Here is a 17,992-nt window from a genome sequence, read left to right on the forward strand (position 1 = left end):
ATACATTTAAATAAGTTAAAATAGAAAAGGTAAAACCTTTCAGAGCCAGGAAATGCTACACAGCCTGGTGACCTGAATCTATTCCCAGGACTCATGGGTGGGAAGAGAAAGGAAACTTTTCAGCTAGGTATGATGATAATGTCTGTATGTCTAGGTATGATGATGATGCTTATATGCCTAGGTATGATGATAAATGCCTGTATATCTAGCATTTGGCAGGAAGACTTGAGTTTTTTAGGCCAGCTAGGGCTACATAACAAGACCTGTCTCAAAATCCAAAAAGGGGCTGGAGCGATGACTTAGCACTTAAAACACTGCTAGAGGATTTGGGTTCAATTTCTAGTTCCCTTCCCGTTCCATAGGATCCAATGCCCTCTTCTGACCTATGTGAGCTTTTTGTGCATGTAGTGTTTAAGACACATGCAGGCAAAAAAAACAATACCCTAAAATAAGAATCACATAACTAGGGGTGGGGCTGGAGAGATGGCTCTGTGGTTAGGAGCTCTTGCTGTTATTTGCAGCAGGCCTGGGTTTGGTTTCCAGGTTCACAATCTAGAACTCCAGTCCCAGGGAATCTGAGTCTGCAGTCTGATACACACACACACGGTATGCATGCACACACACAGGCGATACATACAAACAGTACATTTAAAACACTTTTTAAAAGCAATTTTTCGAGATAGGGTTTTTCTGTAGCTTTGGTGCCTGTCCTGGTACTTGCTTTGTAGACTCAGGGATCCACCTGCCTCTGCCTCCCAAGTGCTGGGATTAAAGGTGTGCACCACCACTGCCCAGCTCTCCAAAAAAGATTTTTAAAAAACATAAAATAAAATATGCCTGGGCTGCAAAGAAAAATTAAGAATTCTTAAATTTAAGGTAGTTAAGAATTTGCATGTTTTCAAAAAATGTTCAGGCCTTTTCATGATGAGAGTGAATGGGAAATGGTGGTGGCCACTGCCACCTACAGTTCGGTTTTGGAATTGCAGGTAAGTTCTACTCAGTGAAGGGTTGAACCAGGCAGGGTTCTCCTGGTTTCTCAGAAAAAAAGACAAAAGCAGGGTGTTGCGCTTAACTCACTTTCCTGTCTTATTTCTCAGAATAAGAGGTTGAGGCAGGAGAATCATGAATTTGAGCATTTGACATGAGTGGTGGACTCCAAACTCTAGTCCTCATGTTTGTGGGCGAGCGAGTCCTCCACAGTGATGACCAGTGACAGCCAGCTCCTCAGGAGGAGCACGGTGCTGTGTGCTGGGGCTTGTACAGGGAAATAGCAGGAAACTGGAGGCCCCGGCACACAGTGCCATCCAGATGCACGGCGAGCAGCCTGAGAACGGCCTTCGCTCTGGGCTTCTGCAAGTCTCCATCTTCCTTTTCTGACCTTTTACCAATGCTCAAAGATGTGTTGATAGCTATTGTTATGTGACTGAAAAATATCCCTCGCAACCTCATGTGTTTGAACTCTTGGTGCCCAGTTTGTGCTTTCTTTTGAGAGCTGGCGTCTAGTTGGAAGGAGTGGTTGCTAACTTACAGCGTAATGGTATATTGGCACTTCTTACTATAGATTCCAGGAAGTATGCAAGAGAAAGGGGCTAGGTTGGGAGGCAAGTGTGGATTCAAGTCCCTGGATCAATGGTAACCCTAAGAAAAAGATCTTTGAGATTAGCCGGGCAGTGGTGTTGCACACCTTGGGAAGCAGAGATAGGTGGATATCTGAGTTCGAGGTCAGCCTAGTCTACAGAGTGAGTTCAGGATAGCTAGAGGAGCTACATAGAGAAACCTTGTCTTGGGTCTGGGTGGGGTGGAGTGGTTCTGAGACTCAGCTTTTTTCCTGCCAGATGGGAGTACCACACTTCCCAGGACTGCCACAAGGGGGAGGTAAGATTGTTTAGCAAGAAGGCCCTGCAGGCTGAGAACTACCACTGTAATGTCAAGTCGCTGGTGTGTGCACCTTTAATCCCAGCACAGAGGCAGAGGCAGGCAGCTCTTGGTGATTTCAAGACCAGCCTGGTCTACAGAGTGAGTTCCAGGACAGCCAGGGCTACATATTGAGACCCTGACTCAAAAGAAACAAAATACTAAACAAACTTTCATGAGCATTGCTGTGTTGTTAATGCTCACTTCCTGCCAGAGGATTAGTACGAATTTGTTTCCTATGTAAAGTGCCATCCGAACTCCTGGAGCACGTTCTTTCCTTCTGTGACCCTTTCCTATGGCAGGGCCTCTGTATCTTAGCTACTGGCACAGAATGTCTGCCCGCCTTTCTGATTCCCATAGTGTTTGAAGAAGGATAAGCCAACTTGGTGACTGAGGCTGGAGATCACGTCTAGACTACAGCGTGAGTTAAGACCAGTTTGGACAAACTAGTGAGAGCTCATGGCAAAAGGACTTTTTAAGGCTGGGGTTATAGCTCCATGGTAGAGCACTTGCCTAGTTTGCAGGAGATCCTGCAATATAGGATCCAGTACTGCAAAAGTAAGTGCAATCTACAAAAGATAGCTGGGCTGGCGGTGCAGGCCTGAGATCACAGCATGAGGGAGAGAGAGGGCTAAGGATCAGGGGCAGGTGAGGTGGCTCAGTGGGTAAATTCATTGCTGCCAAGCCTAGCAACCTGAGTTTGACCCCTGAGACCCCCATGGAGGAAGGAGAGAATCAGCCCCCACAAGTTATTCTCTGACCTCTACTCTTGCACCATAGAAATAGATAATGGGACACTTCCTTCCTTCCTTCTTTCCTTCCTTCCTTCCTTCCTTCCTTTCTTCCTTCCTTTCTTTCATTTAAAGAAAAATCAGGACTTTGAAGCCAGCCTTGAGAGTAGCACAGAGAGGAAAGGGGAGCTAGAAAAGTGACTTGGGGAGCTAGAAAAGTGACTTGGTAGTAATGTTCAAGGTTCTGAATTTAGTCCTTAGCAAGAATCGATGATAGATAGATAGATAGATAGATAGATAGATAGATAGATAGATAGATAGGGATAGGCAGATAAATATGATAACCAAAAGAGAAAGAAGAAAGGTCAAGTGTGGTGACTCACTTGGGAGGCTTAGGGCACAAGGATCAGCAGTTCAAGGTCAGCTTAGACCACAGGCTTGGTGGTGCACGCCTGTGAAACCAGCACACAGGGATGGAAAGAAATCTAGAGCTGAGCCAGCAAGTGTGTCTACACACCCAGTGTCTGTGTGCTCTTGTACTGGTCTAAAGCTGTTTACCCACGAGACTTCTGCAAGCTGAGTCACTGAGAATGTAATTCTGTGAGCCAGTGCGTGCTGAGGCAGGATGGCAGTCATTGACTTGCCTTGGTGTCAATCCCTGGAAGCAGGAGCCTGTTTACCCCCATTGCACAAAGCCTGCTGGGATCTGGTGAGGTTTCAGTAAATGCTTGCTATTGAATGCATGAGTCACACCAGTCTGCAGAACACAGGCAGGACCTTTTCTTTGATAACAATTGAGTTCCAGTTCCCTGGAGGTATTCTTCCTTCTCTGGTGAATGCACAAACAACGTCCTTGAAGACCAAGCAGGGACAATGGGGTACCTTCTCTACTTCACCTTCTGTGAGCTGTAACCAAAATTTAATTTGCTACATAAGAAAAAAACCCTTCATAGTTTAGGAGGGTCATTTCAGTTGAACTGTTGTTATAGACCCTATAGAGGATGTGTTGCTGGGTCTGGAGGTACAGCCTGTATCCCCAGCTCTTGGGAGGCAGGACAGGAGGGTTGCAAGTTTGAGACTAGCCTGGGCTACATATTGAGACCCTGCCAAAAGCGGGGGGGGGGGGAGATGAGGATTATCAGGTCTAAAGAAACTCCATTTCCCAAATTCTGGTTAGTTAGACAAAAGCCAACATCCCCTCAGGAACTGATGGAGCTAGTCCCCACTTGCCAAAAAGTCATTCTCCTTATCTCTATGGAAAGGGACATATGACTCTTTTATTAACTTGTGCCTGTAGTACCTATCAGCATATCGAGGTCCATGCTGGCCTCCAGACACCCTCAGTCCCTACCCACAGTGCTTATTGTCCACTTCAAAGCTCCCACTCCAGCCTCAGGCTCCCTTCCTCCCAGGTACCTATTCCCTTAGAACCCTGAGATTGCCCTCTCTGCTTTCCCGAGAGACAACCTGGGCAGTTTATAATAAACTTTTCCCTTTTCCACCCACAGAGTGGATCTTTTGTTTACTTTACTAGGTCCTCCCGTTTATTGACGCCCTAATTCAGGCACTAGATAACAGAGCAAATTTCAACAAGATACAAAAACGCAGGGAATGCAAGAGTGATTGTATCCTATGCAGTAGTGATGGCTGGAGGTGGAGAGAAGACAGGGTTTAGAGCAGAAACTTCTCTTCCCCTGAGGCTGAGGCCTTGTATCCCCCAGAAATATGGCTGTCACAGTAACCATTGAGGACAACAGATACCCAAGCTCCCAGACAGACCCGAGAATGGCTGTGAGCAATGTGCCAAGTTCATTATCAAGTTCTCCGCAATGATGATGTCTTTGGCCTGATGAGAAACACCTTTAAGTTCATATTTAAATGGTAACCAGAACAGGTCTAAAATCTTGAGCTTGTGACCCACACAGTAAGTAGTTATTGCTCTATTAGCTTATTGGAACTATACCATAGAGGGGGGAGATATTAGAAACATTTTTCATAACTTAATCTGTATTTATGTTTTAAGTCATTTTAAAAAAAAGATTTATTTAGCTAGTTAGTTATGTATACAAAATTCTGCCTGCATATATGCTTGCACACCAGAAGAGGGCACCAGATCTCATTACAGATGGTTGTGAGCCACTATGTGGTTGCTGGGAATTGAACTCAGGACCTTTTGGAAGAGCAGCCAGTGCTCTTAACCATTGAGCCATCTCTCCAGCCCTTAAGTCATTTTTTAGACTCTCAAAGCTTATAAACTTTTATATCCTCAGACCTTAAAACATTTTTTAATGAGCTAACAAACTGGCTGTAGCTTTGTGGGAGGATCTGGGTACCTTTTATTGCTAAACTGACATTACAACTGCCCTAGCCATTAATACTGTCAGAGATCTCAGAAGGATAAAGTATATCTGAATACAGACCAACTAGTTTTTGAATCTATTAAAAATGATAGGGACCAGAGTTCATATATGGTTAGTTATACCCAGATCTCCATAGCATTGGAGGCAGAAATATCCAGGGGTAGAGAATGAAGCTCCCAGCTTGTAAGAAGATAAATACCAAGCAGTCACATGATTTGCTTAGTATATATATCCAGATCATCAGTCTAACTGTCTAAGCCAGGCCCATAAGGTGAATAATTTTTTTTCTGTGAAGGAGGGACATGGAAAAGACTGACTTTATTTTGTCTAGGAAAAAGTGGTGCAATCAATTCTCCAAGGTCCTGCTGTTTGTCTACAGTCTGGACCGGGTCCTGGCAGCAGGTGTTGCACTGGGACATCTCGCCCAGTGGTCAGCGTCATCGTAATCCAGGTGGAGACATCATGGTGTCTCATAATCTTTTTTTGGAGATATTGGATTACTGCTAGGATCTCAGAGTCTCTAATGTAATAAGCTTTTTAATAATTATTTTAAATGCCATATTTTGAAGATATCTGAAGTATGAGGGCTGCCTAGGTATGTCTGATTAGACAAACTTTGTTTCTCAGTATTTGTTTTAAGGTTGACTTTAAAAACATATACAGAGAACTAAATAAGGCTTATTTCTGTAACTAATTATATTAGTACTTTAAAGATGACTAACTTGTATTTTCTAATAGTCTATAATAAGTTAGCAGCTTAAAATTTTTTTTTTGAAATTTATTGAGCTTTACATTTTTCTCTGCTCCTTTCAATGCCTCTCCCCTCCCCCCTTCAGTCCTCCCGCAAGGTCCCCATACTCCCAATTTACTCAGGAGATCTTGGCTTTTTCTACTTTTTACTTCCCATGTAGATTAGATCTATGTAAGTCTCTCTTAGTGTCCTCATTATTGTCTAAGTTCTCTGGGATTGTGGTTTGTAGGCTGGCTTTCTTTGCTTTATGTTTAAAAACCACCTATGAGTGAGTACATATGATAATTGTCTTTCTGTGTCTGGGTTACCTTACTCAAAATAATGTTTTCTAGCTCTATCCATTTTCCTGCAAAATTCAAGATGTTGGTTTTTTTCTGCTGTGTAGTACTCCATTCTGTAAATGTACCACATTTTACTTATCCATTCTTCAATTGAGGGGCATTTAGGTTGTTTCCAGGTTCTGGCTATGACAAAGCTGCTATGAACATAGTTGAGCACATGTCCTTGTGGCACGATTGAGCATCCTTTGGATATATACCCCAAAGTGGTATTACTGGGTCTTGAGAAAGGTTGTTTCCTAATTTTCTGAGAAATCGCCACACTGACATCCAAAGGGGTTGTACCAGCTTACATTCCCACCAGCAATGCAGAAGTGTTCCCTTTACCCCACAACCTATCCAGCATAAGTTGTCATCAGTGTTTTTGATATTGGCCATTCTTTCAGGTGTAAGATGGAATCTCAGAGTTGTTTTGATTTGCATTTCTCTGATGACTAGGGATGTTGAACATTTCCTTAAGTGTCTTTCAGCCATTTTAGATTCCTCTGTTGATAGTTCTCTGTTTAGGTCTGTACTCCATTTTTTTAAAATTGAATTATGTGATCTTTTGATGTCCAATCTCTTGAGTTCTTTGTATATTTTGGAGATCAGACATCTGTCTGATGTGGGGTTAGTGAGGATCTTTTCTCATTCTGTAGGCTGACATTTTGTCTTGTTGACCATGTCCTTTGCTTTACAGAAGCTTTTCAGTTTCAGGAGGTCCCATTATTAATTGTTTCTCTCAGTGTCTGTGCTGCTGGGGTTCTATTTGGGAAGTGGTTCCCTGTGCCAATGCATTCAAGTGTACTTCCCACTTTCTCTTCTATAAGGTTCAGTGTGGCTGGCTTTATGTTGAGATATTTGATCCGTTTGGACTTGAGTTTTGTGCATGGTGATAGATATGGGTCTATTTTCATTCTTTTACGTGTTGATATCCAGTTATGCCAGCTCCACTTGTTAAATATGCTTTCTTTTTTTCCCATTAGATATTTTTTGCTTCTTTATCAAAGATCAGGTGTTCGAAGATGTGTGAATTGATATCCAGGTCTTCTATTTGGTTCCATTGGTCCTCTTGTCTGTTCTTATGCCAGTACCAGGCTGTTTTCAGCACTGTTGTTCTGTAGTAGAGTTTAAAGTCAAGGATTGTGATGCCTCTAGAAGTTCTTTTATTGTCCAGGATTGTTTTAGCTATCCTGGGATTTTTGCTTTTCCATATGAAGTTGAGTACCGTTCTTCTGAGGTCTTTGAAGAATTTTGCTGGGCATTGCATTGAATCTGTAGATTGCTTTTGGTAAGACTGCCATTTTTACTATGTTAATTCTGCCTACCCAAGAGCTTGGGATATCTTTCCACTTTCTGGTGTCTTCAATTTTTTCTTCAAAGATTTAAAGTTCTTGTCATACAAGTCTTCCACTTGTTTGGTTAGAGTTATTCCAAGATATTTTATGCTATTTGTGGCTATTGTGAAGGGTGTTGATTCTCTGATTTCTTCCCCAGCCCCTTTAGCATCTGTGTACAGGATGGCTAATGGTTTTTTGAGTTAATCTTGTATCCTGCTACATTGCTGAAAGTGTTTATGAGTTGTAGAAGTTCCTTGGTAGAATATTTGGGATCACTTATGTAAACTATCATATCATCAGCAAACAATGAAAATTTGACTTCTTTTCCAATTTGTATCCCCTTGATCTCCTGTTGGTGTTTTATTGCTCTAGCTAGGACCTCAAGAACTATATTGAATAGATATGGAGAGAGTGGACAACCTTGTCTTGTTCCTGATTTCAGTGAAATTGCTGGGAGTTTCTTTCCATTTAGTTTGATGCTGGCTGCTGGCTTGCTGTATATTGCCTTAATTATGTTTAGGTATGTTTCTTGTATCCCTGTTCTCTCCAAGATCTTTATCATGAAGGGATGTTGTATTTTGTCAAATGCTTTTTTGGCATCTAATGAGATGATCATGTGGTTTTTATTTTTCAGTTTGTTTATATGGTGGATTACATTGACAGATTTTCATATGTTGAACCATCTCTGCATCTGTGGGATGAAGCTGACTTGATCATGATGGATAATGATTCTGTTTTGTTCTTGGATTTGATTTGCCAGTATTTTATTTAGTATTTTTGCATCAATGTTCATGAATGAAATTGGTCTGTACTTCTCTTTCTTAGTAATGTCTTTCTGTGGTTTGGGTATCAGGGTAATTGTAGCCTCATAAAAAGAGTTTGGCAATGTTCCTTCTGTTTCTATTGTGTGGAATAATTTGAGGAATATTGATAGTAGTTCTTCTTTGAAAGCCTTGTAGAATTCTGAGCTGAAACCATCTGGTTCTGGGCTTTTTTTGGTTGAGAGACTTTTGATGACTGTTTCTTTTTCTTCAGCAGGTCTGTTTAATTTGCTTATCTGGTCTTGATTTAATTTTGGTAAGTGATATATATCCAGAAAGTTGTCTATTTCCTTTAAGTTTTCCAATTTTGTGGAGTACAGGTTTTCAAAATATGACCTGATGATTCTCTGTATTTCCTCTGTGTCTGTTATGTCCCCCTTTTCATTTCTGAATTTGTTAATTTGGATATTCTCTCTCTGCTTTTTGGTTAGTTTAGATAAAGGTTTGTCTATTTGTTGATTTTCTGGAAGAACCAACTCTTTGTCTCATTGATTCTTTGTATTTTTTTTGTTTCTATTTTGTTGACTTCAGCTCTCACTGATTATTTCCTGCCATCTAGTTCTCTTAGGTGAGTTCACTTCTTTTTGTTCTAAAGTTTTCAAATTTTCTGTTAATTCACTAGTGTGGGATTTTTCCAGCTTCTTTATGTAGGCGTTTAGTGCTATAAACTTGCCTCTTTTTTTTTTTTTGGTTTTTTCGAGACAGGGTTTCTCTGTGGCTTTGGAGCCTGTCCTGGAACTAGCTCTTGTAGACCAGGCTGGTCTCGAACTCACAGAGATCCGCCTGCCTCTGTCTCCCGAGTGCTGGGATTAAAGGTGTGCGCCACCACCGCCCGGCTAAACTTGCCTCTTAACACTGCTTTTGTGTCCCATAAATCTGGGTATGTTGTGTGGTCATTTTCATTGAATTTTAGGAAGTCTTTAATTTCCCCCTTTATTTTTTCCTTGACCCATTGATAATTCAGGTGAGCATTGTTTAATTTTCATGTGTTTGTGGGCTTTCAGCAATTAGTATTGCTGTTGACTTCTACTTTTAAACCATGGTGATCTGAAATGTACATTGGGTTTTTCCAATTTTTGTTGTATTTGTTAAGGTTTGTTTTGTTACTGAGTATGTGGTCAATTTTTGAGAGGGTTCCATGAGGTGCTGAGAAGAAGGTATATTCTTTTCTGTTTGGATGGAATATTCTATAGATGTTTGTTAAGTCCATTTGAGTCATAACATCTGTTAGTTCTCTTATTTCTCTGTTCATTTTTTGTCTGATTGACTTGTCCAGTGGTGACAGGGGAGTGTTGAAGTCTCCCACTATTAGTGTGTGGGGTTTAATATATTATTTAAACTTTAGAAGTGTTTCTTTGACATATGAGGATGCCCTTGTATTTAGGGCATAGATGTTCAGTATTGAAATTTCCTCTTGATGGATTTTTCCTGTGACTAATATGAAGTAACCTTCTTTGTCTCTTTTGACTGATTTTAGCTTGACGTCTATTTTGTTAGATATTAGGATAGCTACATCCACTTGTTTCTTAGGTCCATTTGATTGGTATATTTTCCCCAACATTTTACTCTGAGATGATGTCTGTCTTTGAGGTTGAGATGCATTTCTTGTATGCAGAAGAAGGATGGATTCTGTTTTTGTATCCATTCTGTTAGCCTGTGCCTTTTTATAGGTGAGTTGAGTTCATTTACATTAAGGGATATTAATGACCAGTGGTTACTATCTCCTCTTAATTTAGTTTTCATCGTTGGTGATGTTAATTTGTGTATTTTTTCTTCAGGATTTGCTGTTATGATATCATCAATTGTCTGTGTTTTTGTTGGTGTAGCCATCTTCCTTGGGTTGGAGTTTTCCTTCTAGTATTTTGTGTAGGGCTGGGTTTGTGGCTAGGTATTGGTGAAATCTAGATTTGTCATGGAATATCTTGTTTTTTTTTTCCTTCTATGGTGATCAACAGTTTTGCTGGGCATAGTAGTCTGGGCTGGCATCCATGGTCTCTTAATGTCTGCATAATGCTTAACCATGACCTTTTGACTTTGTCTCCACTGAGAAGTCAGGTGTAATTCATAATGCTTAACCATGACCTTTTGGCTTTGTCTCCATTGAGAAGTCAGGTGTAATTCTGATAGATCTACCTTTATATGTTACTTGGCCTTTTTCCTTTGCAGCTCTTAATGTTCTTTTTTACTCTGTTTAGTGTTTTGATTATTATGTGGTGAGAGGACTTTTTTTTTGGATCCAGTCTATTTGGTGTTCTGTAAGCTTCTTGTATCTTCATAGGCATATCTTTCTTTAGGTAGGGAAAGTTTTCTCTGGTCCTGCCCATTCCCTTGGAGGACCCAGGTTCACTCATGCCCAGACTGGCAGAGCAAGTTAGCAGTTTTTATAAGGCTAGAACTCCACACTATGTAATGATTTTGAATTAAAGCTAATAACAAACCTGAATTACTCATTCCGAGGGTAAACACAGAACAAGTTTATATCTAGCTGTTAATGCTGTCTCCTGCAAAGGCAGGGAAAAGGTCCCAGGGTGAAATGGGAACAGGAGGGAGTCTAAGAGCTAGCATTGCCCTAGGGCAAACTGAGACTCAGGTCTACCTTTCTGCTGATCTATAGAACCCATCTTGGCAGGTGTGTACCAAGTTGTCCTGGAAAAGCTGCTCTGGGCCCTACGTATTTTCCCCTTCACAAGTACTGATGACAGGACTCAGTTATGGATCCTGTCTGTCCAGGGGCTCAAGAGGGTAATACTGGAACCTCAATACCATCAGTTGAACAATATTGACCCATTCTTGAACAAAAGTCATCAAGTCTGTTGATAAGAAGATCATTAGCCGCCTCTTAGGGTTGTTAACCAAGGAGACCAGTTGAACAAGTTTTTATCCAGCTTCCTTGTGAGTGTTCTGTTCTCTTATCATTAAGAAGGCCATTGGATCTCTAATTACCCTGGAGTGATTGACATAGAAATTCTTTTCCAAGAAGAGGAGGTCCACACCTCTTAGTATCAATACAAAAATTTATGACTTCGTTTATCCAAATAGCTGAAACCCAACAGAGTTCGCAAAGACAAGGAGGCTAAGCATACATTTTTAAGCCTAAGACCTTGAACAAGGATAGTTTTGTTTGTTACAGTGGTCCTCCCATTTCAGAATTTTCCTCATTGTTATTTTACAACTGCAGTTTTGCGTAAGTTGTGAATCTCAGTTCAAACATCTGACATGCAGGTGGTCCTAGACTACCCTGTATAACAACCTCCAAAGAATTGAGATTTATAGGCTTAGACGCTGTTCCAAGCCCTCTGTTAAACTGCTTAGGTCATTGTCTTTTACATCACAAGAAATGAACACTTCTATTTCTGGTTAGCTTTTGGTGCTTATAGCTCTGACCCTAATTTTTAGCCTTTTATTTTAAGTTTAAATATTAACAATATTAACTATAGCAAAAGGGCAATACCAAATTTAAAATGGAATTATGCCTTATGGTTTCTTTGAAACTACCCATGCACGGATTGTAAGTAAATAAAACATGGGTCTAACAAAGGAAGAGCCATAATTCAATTCTAGAGCCAGCTTTTTAATATTAAAAAACATCAGCCAGGTGGTGGTGGTGCACACCTTTAATCCCAGCACTCGGGAGGCAGAGGCAGGTGGATCTCTGTGAGTTCGAGGCCAGCCTGGTCTACAAGAGCTAGTTCCAGGACAGGTTCCAAAACTACAGAAAAACCCTGTCTTGAAAAACCAAAACAAAACAAAACTACCCCCCCCAAAAAAAACCAAACACACACACACACACACACACACACACACACACACACACACACACACAAAAAACAAACCAAAAAACAAAAATACCCCAAACCCAACATTTTTAACATTGTCTATACCAAAGTCATCTGAACTTTTGCTAACTCAAATTTAGTAATCAGAGCTTGGTGATAAATTTTTGAAGCCAGTCCCGTAAATGTGACCACAGCAGTGATGAGTGGCAGAGACAGCAAAAATAGACCATTTCTGTCTCAGCGCCATGCTTGCAAGAAAAATTATATAGACAAACTTTTTAACAAAACAAGCATATTTAGTATTTGCATGTAAGAGAAACCACAACAAACATAGTTTACATCTCCTTCTGACCTTTTACAACTTTTTATATTGTATGGCTACAATATTTTAAATAAGAACAGAAACATGCATATATTGTAATAAAAAACTTTAAAATTATATCACATAAAAACCTGTACCAGTGTGAAACATTTGAGACCAACAGTTTTTATACACTAACCAATAATAATTTGTAACCCGCTCTTATCAATTTTGACAGATATAAATTTATAACACATTGGATCAGAATAATCAAAGCAGCTCTGGTGGAGGGAAGTCTGGCTACAGTGTCACAACATCTATAATCAGAGTCCTTGACCTCTTCAGCCACAGCAATTAACCCCAGATTCTCTCTTCAGTGTTTGAAATCCTATTGGGGTACATCTGCCCCCTACAACTGTGGCTGGCAGCCTTACTACGTTGCAACAACAAGGCTGCATAGCCCAGCCACCCATCCACACAAGTATGCTGCCCCACAGCCGGCAGCCTCGTGCTTGGGGCCAAGGCTGACTCCTTTTCATGAAATGTTTAAAAAGGCTGGTAGAGGTTATTTGTCTTATCCCTTTTAGGAAAATATACCCCTATGCTTATGGCCATATCTCTAAAGTCCTGTAAGTGATTATAGGATCAAAGTCAAAGAAGTCATGATTTGAGTCTGTCCCATGTCAGCTGGTGGCACTGGGAGCAGGGCCTCAGGCAGCTGCTTCCCCTGCACAGTCTCCTCACGCTCAAGCCTATGTCAAAATCCTTGTCATCGAGGCCGCTCCTGAAATCCCTTTCAGTGTCACAACTACAAATCCTGGTTTGTCCTGAGTGCAGATTCCTAAGAGCCCACAGTGCTTCTTAGGCTGCTGAGGGAGACAGTGTGAAGCTAGGCCTTGTCACCTCAATGGCTGACATTTCTGGGGGCTCATGCCAAGTAAGCAGGGGCAGAAAGTCAACTTTGTTGCCTGGTGTCCTAGGTTTACCTTCTGGACTATTATTATATATAATAAGAAATATATAATGTGGGAATGATGGGGCTGCTTGGTTCTTATCTTTATTCTCTACCCCATATCATAGTCCAGACATCCTGGACTATGACCATGCCATCTAAGCTAAGCAGGGTTGGGTCAGGTTAGTATTGGATAGGAGGCCAGGCATATTGGTACACACCTGTCATCCCACCAATAGGGGGTGAAGGCAGGAGGATCAGAAGTTCAAGGTCATCCCCAGACATACTTTAAAGCCAATCTGAGCTACAGGAGACTCTGCCTGAAAAAAAAGATGAAAACATTTCTCTACATTTTCACAAGTTTGGGTTCAGCAAGGCTTTCTTATCCAAGAAGCAAAGACACAAACCAGATGAGAGAGCAGAGAACAGGGAAGAAACAGACCTTGGGGTGACAGAGGAGGAAAAGCAGTTTACATCCAAATACTCAGAAGGTGCCAGATAGACTCCCTGATGTGATCCTGAGTCCTGGAAAAATATCAATGCCCCCCCCTCCACAACAGTTCACCCCAAAATGGGAGGGTGCAGGGTTTTACATAGCTCATGCTGGCCTCAAATTCCCTAAGTAGCGAAAAGTGTCCTGGATCCTCTGATCCTTCATCTCCCAGGTTCTTGACGTGCAGGCACGAACCCATACCTGACAGTGCTTTCAAAATTCTTATTTATTTTTATTACTTTGTGTGTGTGCTTTCCTATATGTATGTGTCTGTGTGTTCCTCTGTCTCTGTGTGTGTTTTCCTATGTGTATGTGTGTGTTCCTATGTGTATGTGTGTTCCTATGGATGTGTGCATTTCTGTGTGTATTTGTGTTCATAACATATGGCTGTTCAAATGTACTAGATATATTCCCAACCTGGCACTTAAGCTCATGGGAATCCTCCTGCCTCTACCTCCTGTGTGCTGGTATTCCAGGTGTGCTTCCCCATATCTGGTTTGATTTACTTTGGATTATGAACAATACAGTTCACGTAGTTTGTGTGAACAACAACATCTGCAAAGAAGCTGTCTGGTCATGAACAACAACAACATCAACAATAAACTTCCTGGAAGGAGTCTGTGTTGTGTCTGCAGAGACAGATGGACCAGGTGGAATTTCAGCACTGTGGAGAGATTGGAATTTGATAAATTCTGAGGCTAACTACTTTATCTTGGACTAGTTTTAGCATCTTGTATTCAATATCTGAACTTCTTCCTTCCTTCCTTTCTTTAGCTGTTCAAAACACACATGGTTTCTTTGTGTATCCCAGGCTGTCCTGGAATTCACTCAAGTAGATGAGGCTGGCCTGGAACTCGGGAGATCTGCCTGCCTCTGCCTCCTAAGTGCTGGATTAAAGGTGTGTGCCATCACTGTCCAGCTCCCACTCTATCTGAACTAACATCTCATGATAATAAATAAAAACCTTCTTGAAACTATTAATTTAGCAGAACATTAGCTTCTCCAACTTGAGAGCTTTAAGAATGTCATCACTTTACTGCTTCAGGCTATAATATACCCCCCTCTCTCGATGTACCTGCCGCTCTGGGGCACACACAAATGTGCTGTAAAGTTGCCTTGACTTATGGCTTTTTTTGTTCTGTAAAACTGCACGAACCCTGTGAAATGGCTTCCAAATTGGAACAAGGAATTATGGGTAACCTAAATTTGTGTTCCCGGGGTCATGCTCACTCTAAATGGCTCCAGATAAACTATTGCTTATTTCCTTTAAAATGAGAGCTCTGGTTCTTATGTTGGCACTTCTTTACACCTGAGAGATAACACGAGACATTGCTCTCAGCCACCAAATGTCTGGCAACGCAGTGAAATCCAGTGTTCAACACCATACTGTGGTGCGTTGGTTATTTGCCTGTTGCGGAGAAAACAGTGACTTGTTAGGTTACTAGAGCTCTGTTGGAGGGTAGTGACTGTCATGGCAGAGCAGCCATGGCGGTAGGAGCTGAAGGCAGCTGGTCACATTGCATCCACAGTCAGGAAGCAGAGAGTCTCTACAGTTGGAGCCAAATCCCCAGCTCCTATGTTTTGCTTTTGAAACAAGGTCCCCTGTAGCTTCAGTGGCTTCACACTGTTTGTAGCTAAGCAGAGCTGGCACCTTAAAGGGGAGTCTCTGTGTTAATGACAGGTGTCCTTTTATTCCAGATGAAGCTTTATGGCACAAACTGGGCATGTGCAGGGATGTGCCTCCCTAAAGTGCCTCCTCGTAGGAACAAGTATGGGCTCCCTATAAATTTCCCCTGTTCTTTGGTTGGGAAGAACACTGGATGCTCTGGTTCTCCTTCCTACTTCAGCTGATCCATCCTTCTTCCCTCCCTTCCATCTTGGCATCTTCATTTAGGCTTTGTGCTGGCCAGGATGGGAATCCACTGAGATCCATCAGTCACTGGCTCGTTAGCACACGCAGAAGAACGTACTCACCTATTCTTCCATGTCAGAGTTTATTGAATAACAGTGAAGTTGTAAGACTGAACAGTTTTAATGATGGCAATTTGTGGAAGTCTGCCTACCTTGGTAGCTTGGCCAAGGCAAATGTTTCTTTATTCTAGTCCTTTTTGTTTGTATGTTTGTTTAATTTTGAATTTTCAAGACAAGGTTTCTCTGTGTAGTTCTGTCTGTCCTGGAACTCACTCTGTGGACCAGGCTGCCCTTGAACTCACAGTAGATTCGTCTGCCTCTGGCACCCAACTGCTGGGATTAAAGTTACGCATGCCACTGCCTGCCTTTATTCCTATTTTAATTGCTCATATTAACTCACAGCACACTGTGAGTGTGGCCACACATCTCTCCACATCCAGGCAGGTTAAGGAAAGGAAGCTGCTGAGAGTGCAAGGGCTTCAACACTGTGCTGGGGAAAAGGCTCCCTAGCTAAGGAGCGAGGCCCATGTCTGGAGGGAGCTATGGCCGAACGGCTGCTGGACTCAGGTTTGAGAATGAGGAATTCACCTGTGAGAGGAAAAGGCTGAGCTGAGTCCAAAGCAAGAGATGGGTCAGGAGCAGGGAACAGCAGTGGGTCAGGTCCAGGTCAAGACAGGCAGGCAGGTGGATGGACAGGCAGGCAAGGAGGCTGTGTCAGCACTGAGGGACAGGGCAGAATAGGGGAGTCCTCAGTTGTTCTCACCACACACACCAACATCAGCTAGCCACTAGGGGAACCAAGTAGTTTAACGGAGGCATTTTTAAGCACAGAACAATTTGGTGAAGTTTCCTGGTGATAATTCTCTCAATCTCATGTGCACAGCAACGCTGAAGACATGACCACATCAAAACTCTGTGTTAAGTACAAATGCCATCTTCCATAAAGATTGGTTCTATAGATTAACTGAGAAAGGAAGTTCAAATAGGGTCTGGGAAAGGATCTGGTGTAGTCTCAGCCACAGAGAGAGCCCAAGTTTCCAGGCTATTCAGCACATATGTTCCCACCTTTCTGGGCAGAAAACAGGTTATCCCTCTCTCCCTTAGAGACAACAGTGTGTGTTTAGCATTCCTGGTTCCCCTAGTGGCTATCTATGAGCACAAAGACATCCTTGCCTGCTATCCCACATGATCTTCCCTGTTGTAAGTCTCCCCAGTAAAGCTAAGGAGGTGTCCTTTCTATTCCCAGCAGTAACTCATTTCTAGTCTGTGCTGGATGGAGGGTGGGGCAGATGGAATACTTTCTAGATCCTTGTGAAATGGAGTCTATGAGGCAGGGCCCTGCCTGACGAACCACTGTTTTATACACTACGGAGTGACTTAGAGTAGAACACAGCCTGACCTCAACACTGAGGATGACTGCAACTCCAGATCCTGAATGAAAAATAGAAAGAGAAGGAGACGTGACTGCTCCTAGGTGTGGTGGAGAAGGAGGTTTATTGTAGACAAAAGGGAGAGCACAGCCAGAGGCAGAAACATCTGGGAGAGTCCAGAGTGAATAGGACCCTGAGCTTGGTCTTATAGGAGAACGAGGAGGGGAGAACCAGGAAACCAGGAGACCAGGAGACCAGGAGGGTAAAGGGTAAAGAGGACTGGTGTAGCCCAAATGTCTGGATTATATAGGGAAGAACTGCTTGCTTAGGGTAAAGGCAGGCAGCCCCTGGACTGATGCTTTCAGGGCAGGGAGTGGGGTATGCCAGTCATACCCTGTGACAGGTAAGGACTGAGGGATGCTGGGAGAACGTGCTGGCCTGGTGTGCTTTAATTTGTTAAATAGGAACCTCCATTAGACAGGAGGTCAATTCTGTTATGTACAGGGTTTGAGACCTAACAGATCCTACCTCCCTGACTGAGGTCAGATGAAGATGGCTGGCTTCCCTGGAGCTGAGTTAGAACCCTATGAGCTGCTGGGAACCAAAGGGTCCTCTGTGGATAGCCCTATGAGGTGATGGGAACCATAGATAGGGTCCTCTGAAAAAGCAGCCCGTTCACTAAACAGCAGAGTCATCTCTCTGGCCCCTTTACTTGACTTGTGTAAAGTCAGTGGGCGCTCAGTCTAGAGTCACGGTGACTTGTGTAAAGTCTGCGGGCTCTCAGTCTAGAGTCACGGTGACTTGTATAAAGTCTGTGGGCGCTCAGTCTAGAGTCACGGTGACTTGTGAAAAGTCTGTGGGCGCTCAGTCTAGAGTCACGGTGACTTGTGAAAAGTCTGTGGGTGCTTAGTCTAGTGTCACGGTGACTTGTGTAAAGTCTGTGGGCACTCAGTGT

This window comes from Arvicola amphibius, chromosome 15 (genome assembly GCF_903992535.2).
Source record: "Arvicola amphibius chromosome 15, mArvAmp1.2, whole genome shotgun sequence".
Lineage (NCBI taxonomy): Eukaryota > Metazoa > Chordata > Mammalia > Rodentia > Cricetidae > Arvicola > Arvicola amphibius.